Genomic DNA, 6,019 nt, shown 5'->3' on the forward strand with positions numbered 1-6,019 from the left:
ATGTGAATTTACGTACATGTCTGTGTGTTTATAAACGTATGTGTGCTCGCATTCTGAAGCTGGCCAGGGGGAAAGCCGTGTATCCAAACGTTTTGCCGTATACAAACAAAACTCCAGTGTATAGAGATATATTTATGGGCTTGCTTCTTTATTTTTCTAGTGAATATTTTCTGTTTATAATTAAAAACCCACAAATGACTGCGTGTCAGGAAACTTTTGGAGCACATATGTCCATGGTTAATGGACATAATAAAAGTCTTTTATATTTAGAGCTGGGGTACCATAATGTGCGCAGAGAGGAATGCCGGAAGGATTGATGTATCTGAGAAATGTGTGAAAATGATTTTTTAGAAAGTGCTTACAATGGAAAATATTGCTCAAAAGACTAAAGTTAATAAGGAAGGAGCAAGTGCTTAACTTCAGAACTGGCAAAGAGAAAGTCAATTAAAAAGTGATTTTGTTTTCTTTTGATATTGTAAATTGTCTTTTCTGTGTGTGTGTGTGTGTGTGTGTGTGTGTCTGCGTGTTTTGCATTTGGTTAACATACAGATGTAATTTTTCTTTCCTTTCTTCCTTAGTTTCATTTGCCATAATACTTTTTTATTCCATGATACTTAACAGCTCATAGGTCATGTAGATATGTTTTATGGACAGATGCTGGATATTTGCAAAAAAGCAGACAGACCCAAAGCACAGAGTTCTGAAGGTTCGTAAAGAAAAATTAGAGGCTCAATACAAAGCAAAACACATTACTTATGCAAATGGGAGTGATTTCTGCATTTGGGATACAGACTTGAAAGCACGTGTGAGAGGATGTGACTTGAGGCACAAGTAGCTTCTGTGTGCATGAGGTTGTGTTTTTAGGGGTCAAACTTCATCATAGGTGACAAACTCCAGAGAAAGAGGCTCTGCCCACACATGGATTGGTTTCTGCTAGAAGGCGGGCTCTGTGAGAGCAACTTCTGTTCCCAAGAAAGAGTAAGAGGTTTCTTGACTTGAAGCGTCGTCGTATTATAGCACCTCAGAGCCATCACTTCATGGGTTGAGTTTTGTCTTTTTAAAATTTTTCTTAGAGGAGGTATTTTCCTTTACACTGTTACTCCCCTTTCTGTAAAGGTTTGAACCAAGACTTCAAAGTCCCTGCGTTTTTTTTTTTTCTACAGGGCCATGATGGCATAATCAGAGAGTAAATATTTATTGAACATGTATTCTATGCCAGATAATTTTCTAGGAACTGAGGTGACAAGAGAAAATATGTGACTTGATGTTCTCCCCTCATGAAGCTTATAACTTGTTGGAAAGGTTTAATATAAGTAAAATAGTCATACGGTGGTTGACTATTCAGAGATGTATTTGTTGAGTGAGCAGTACAAACCCGTGCTGTGAATTTGGAAAAGAAAATGATAACTGTGTGTGAGCTGGAATGGTCCTGAAAGGTGGATCACTTAGGAACGGCTGCATGTAACAGAAAAAAATGACAAATATTGATACAGACAAGGTAAAAGTTTACCTGTTTCTTACAAGAAAGAAATTGCTGAAGTAAGCTGGCTTCATGAAGTTGTCAGGGACTCACACACTGCCAACTTCACTTTTCCTGGTGTTCCCATGTTTCTTCTTTCTCGTGGTCCAAAATGATTGCTAGAGCTCTCACCATCACACCCACCTTCCAGACACCAAGATGGAAGGAGGAGTAAAGAATGGTGTACCGCCTTTCTGTTGTGGAGACTTCTTCAAGCCCTACACCTGAATGCAAGGGAGATTAGTAAATCTTTCTAGCTGTTCTATTAATGCCACAGAAAAGGAAGGAGAGATGGATATCGGGGTAGGCAGCTAACAGCCTCTTGCTGCAGAGGGTGTGAGGGAAGTTGTTGGACACGATAGATAGCAGGAAGGTAAGTGAAACGGCTCATTTGCTCTGCTGTTACTCGCTGTACCTTGCAGGTCTTCCTCCTCACCACCCTGAGCTCTTTCCCTGGCCAAGTTGAAGGATGAACCCAAGCAAGCATCATTTCTTCCAGGAAACCCTTCTTGATCTGCCGCATCTGCTCTGCCAGTGTGGTTACAAATAATTTCTGTGTGTTCACAGAATTCCCAGGGTATCTCACCGTCACAGGACTGTCCCAGAACTTGCGGTTCACTGTGGTTGCGGTCCCGTGCTTGCTCAGCAGGAACGTAGGAAGTCTTTCTTTGCATTTGCCCACGCAGAGGACAGGGGTGGGCAGCTGGAGGTGACACAGGCCCTGTGGCGATAGGTGTGACGGTGTCTTCTCTGGAGGAGCATGTCCCCAGGACTGGCCTCTTGAGTCAGAGACAGAAATGAAGACTGAAATGTGCAGTAAAGGGATGTTGACTTCGAATGCTGCCGACTCAGCGCTGTCAGGAAACAGCAGTGCCGGGATCGAAGGCCAGGTTTGCCTGCTTCCACAGCTTGCATTTTCTCCCTCATCTCACACCACCTCTCACTGCATGTCTTAGAATGTCCTAGAAAGCCTGGATGAACTGAACACCAATTTGTTGGCCAACATACTTTATATGACATGGCCTTTTCACTTCTCTTTACACACTTTTTCATAATCTTATCTGAGAATGACATTTCTGATGGAATTTTGTTCTGAAAGAAAGCTCTATTAAAAAAACAAAACAACAACAACAAAAACCCCACCATGCTCTGCTACTAAAACTGCCCCAGAAGAATCTAGAAGCAGCTTCTTCGGTAACACTTTGAAAGGCTTAAAGTGTTACCTTCACATATCGAGAAATAATTACAAAAATATCCCATTAACACTGTAATAAATAGTTCAGAGCAATGATTAATTAAAGAGGGAACTATAATTTATTCCCTATCCATTAACAGGCATAATCCTATTTTAACATAAAACAGCAGAGACTAAAGGAATTCTGGGAGGCTCAGTGACAGCTTTGGAATGAGCAGTCCCAGGGACCCTCCCTCAGCTTAAGAAAGACGTAAGGGGAAAATTCTTTATAATTTATCCTGTCTCCAGTTGATTGTGAGGGGGCAGTGAACTGTCCTAGTACCTATTGTCACCGGTTTTGCAGCTTATTTTTCAGACCCACAGTTTCCTCTGTGGGGAATGGAGCTGATCATTCGTGTATCTCAGAATTGTTATTATTAAATAGGTAGAAGCATCTACAACAACTTCTTCCTTTCTTTCCTCCACTCTTCTAAGAGAGAAAGAGAGAAGCAGGATACTATAAAATGCTATAAAGGACTTGTTAAAGCCAATTCAGATGAGTTCGAAAGTGGGATCCACTCTGATATTTTCAAAAGTCCTTGTTACCCCATCTCAAGCTTTGTGCCTAAAGGCTACTGTGTGACAGCTTTGTCTCTCATTTCTCCCTCCATTCTCATTTATTGGAGCCTCTTCCCTTTCTGCCTCCCTTCCCCTCTCCTTTCTGTCAAGAGCTGGAATATGGTTTTCTTTCTTAAGGAGAAACTGAATGTGATGCGTCAGTAGCCTTCTGAAACCTTCAGAATTAGATAGATGTCGAAGTACGGACGGCACCCAGCTCTGGTTTTCCTCCTGCTACTTTCCTGCTTGTTTCAGTGTGTTTGGCTGATTCTCTCTTTTCTGTCCAGTGCCTCAATGGCCAGGGTACTGCGGGGTTCCTTTCTGGTCCTCCTTTTCCTGGATCTACACTCTTTCCTCATTCACCGTCTTGATACTTAGGGTACCCGTATGCCGACAATACCCAGTGTGTCTCTGCAGCCTAGACCTTTTCCAGATCTCCAAATTGTTAGGTTCTATTGCCCACTCAGCACCGCCACTTGGATGGCACACTTCACACAGCTCAAAATGACCTCCTTCTCTTCCCAAATGTGCCCCACCCAGCTGATGGCAGCTGCAAGCTTCCTGTTGCTCAGATCAAAACTTTGGAATTCTTCTTTATCCTGTTTCTTTAACACCCGACATTCAATCTGGCAGCAAAGTTCCTGGGAGGGTCTGCCTTCAAAGTATATTCACAATCTTACAACCTTTCAGCTTCGGTACTGCTCCAAGCTTGGTTGGAGCCATCATCCTCTTACCTGATCTGACCCTCCCTGACCTCCTTCCCTTCCACTCTCCCCCTGCTTCGGGCTCCAGTCACATGAACCTCCTCGCTGCCTGAAATACGCAGGCTGACTCTCTCCCTCGCTTTTCCACTTCTCTGCTAAAGCTGAGAGCTCCTCCCCTGGATAGCCATGTCTCGCTCCTCCATTCCCGGCTGTCTGCTCACGAGTCACCTGTTCAGTGAGGAGTACTCCGACTCCCTTATTTCAAATTACGGGGTGCCTGGGTGGTTAAGTGTCTGACTCTTGATTTCGGCTCAGGCCATGATCCCAGGGTCGTGGGTCTGAGCCCTGTGTTGGGTCCATGTTAAGGGTGGAGCCTGCTAAAGGTTCTCTCTCTGCTCTTCCCCCATTTGTGCACACACTTTCTTTCAAAATAAATAAATAAATAAATAAATAAATAAATAAATAAATTTTTTAATAAAATTAAAAAAATAATGGGGTACCTGGGTGGCTCAGTCAGTTAAGCTGTGTCCGACTTCGGCTCAGGTCATGATCTCACGGTTCATGTGTTCAAGCCCCGCATCGGGCTCCGTGCTGACAGCTCAGAACCTGGAGTCTGCTTCTGATTCTGTGAATCCCTCTTTTTCTCTGTTCTTTCCCCATTTGCACTCTGTCTCTCTCTTGTGCTCTCAAAAATAAACATTAAAAAAATTTTTTAAAGAAATAAAAAAAGAATAATAAAATTGCAAACCGCCCCCACTTCTGCTTCTGGGTCCCTTTTATCTTATCATACTTTACTTTTTTCATAGCTTGTAACGTAATCTATAATTTACTTATTTTCCATGTTTTTGTCAGTTGTTTCACTCCAATGAAAATACCAGGAGGACACAGAGCCTGTTTTTTTTTTTTTTTAACCAATAAATGTTTAAGTGGGGTACATTTCATAGTTTTTATCTAGTTGGATTTTTCAATTTTGAACTTAAGCGGGGATTAAGGATTTAAATTACTCTATAGAGATAAACTTCGTCTGAATATTTCTCTTTTTTTTTAAATTTTTTTGTTTAACGTTTTATTTATTTTTGAGACAGAGACAGAGCATGAACGGGGGAGGGGCAGAGAGAGAGGGAGACACAGAATCGGAAGCAGGCTCCAGGCTCCGAGCCATCAGCCCAGAGCCCGATGCGGGGCTCGAACTCACGGACTGTGAGATCGTGACCTGAGCTGAAGTCAGATGCTTAACCGACTGAGCCACCCAGGCGCCCCTTTCTGAATATTTCTTTAATGCATTACCAGGGTACTTGACACCTCAGGAAGCTCTAAGGCTGACATTTGTAAGCCCACATCCGGGTACTTCATTTGGGTCTGTGATTCTCTGCTTTCTTGGAAGATAGAATCACTGTAGCACAGATTTTGCTGTCTAGCACATCCTCTTATTCAAACAGAAATCCCTTCTCACGTTGGAGGCCTCGTTGGCCCGAGGCCACGCAGCATTGTCCCTCCCTGGTTAGGAGCTAAGGCCTTTGGGAATCAGCCCATTCCACCTTTGCTCAGCCCTTCTGTCCCTGAGCTCTCATTGGTGCCATCCAAGACTGCATTTGCTCTCCTAGTAATCACCTCACATATTTGAAGTCATGGTGGAGCAAAATCCTGTAAGTTCTTAGGTTTCTTGTATTAATCATGTGATGTGACTATCCAGGAAGCTGATGTCATTCAAACCATATGAATACAGCTTAGATCAAGGGAAGTGATCATCCTACCCTCTTCAAACTAATCAGGCCACATTACAACATTATCTCAGTTCTAGATAATGTGTTTTGGAAAAAAAAATATTGATAAATGGATGTATATTCAGAAGACAGAAGGTAACCATGATGGTAAAGGGCCTTGAAAGCTTATTTTCCATTAATTTATTCTTCCTATTCATCAACCAACAAACCAAATTTATGAAATGTCTATTATATTGAAGTCACTGTCAGGGGAACAAAGTTAGGATCTTTAGTTGACAAC

This window comes from Panthera onca, chromosome C1 (assembly GCF_046562875.1).
Source record: "Panthera onca isolate mPanOnc1 chromosome C1, mPanOnc1 haplotype 2, whole genome shotgun sequence".
Classification (NCBI taxonomy): domain Eukaryota; kingdom Metazoa; phylum Chordata; class Mammalia; order Carnivora; family Felidae; genus Panthera; species Panthera onca.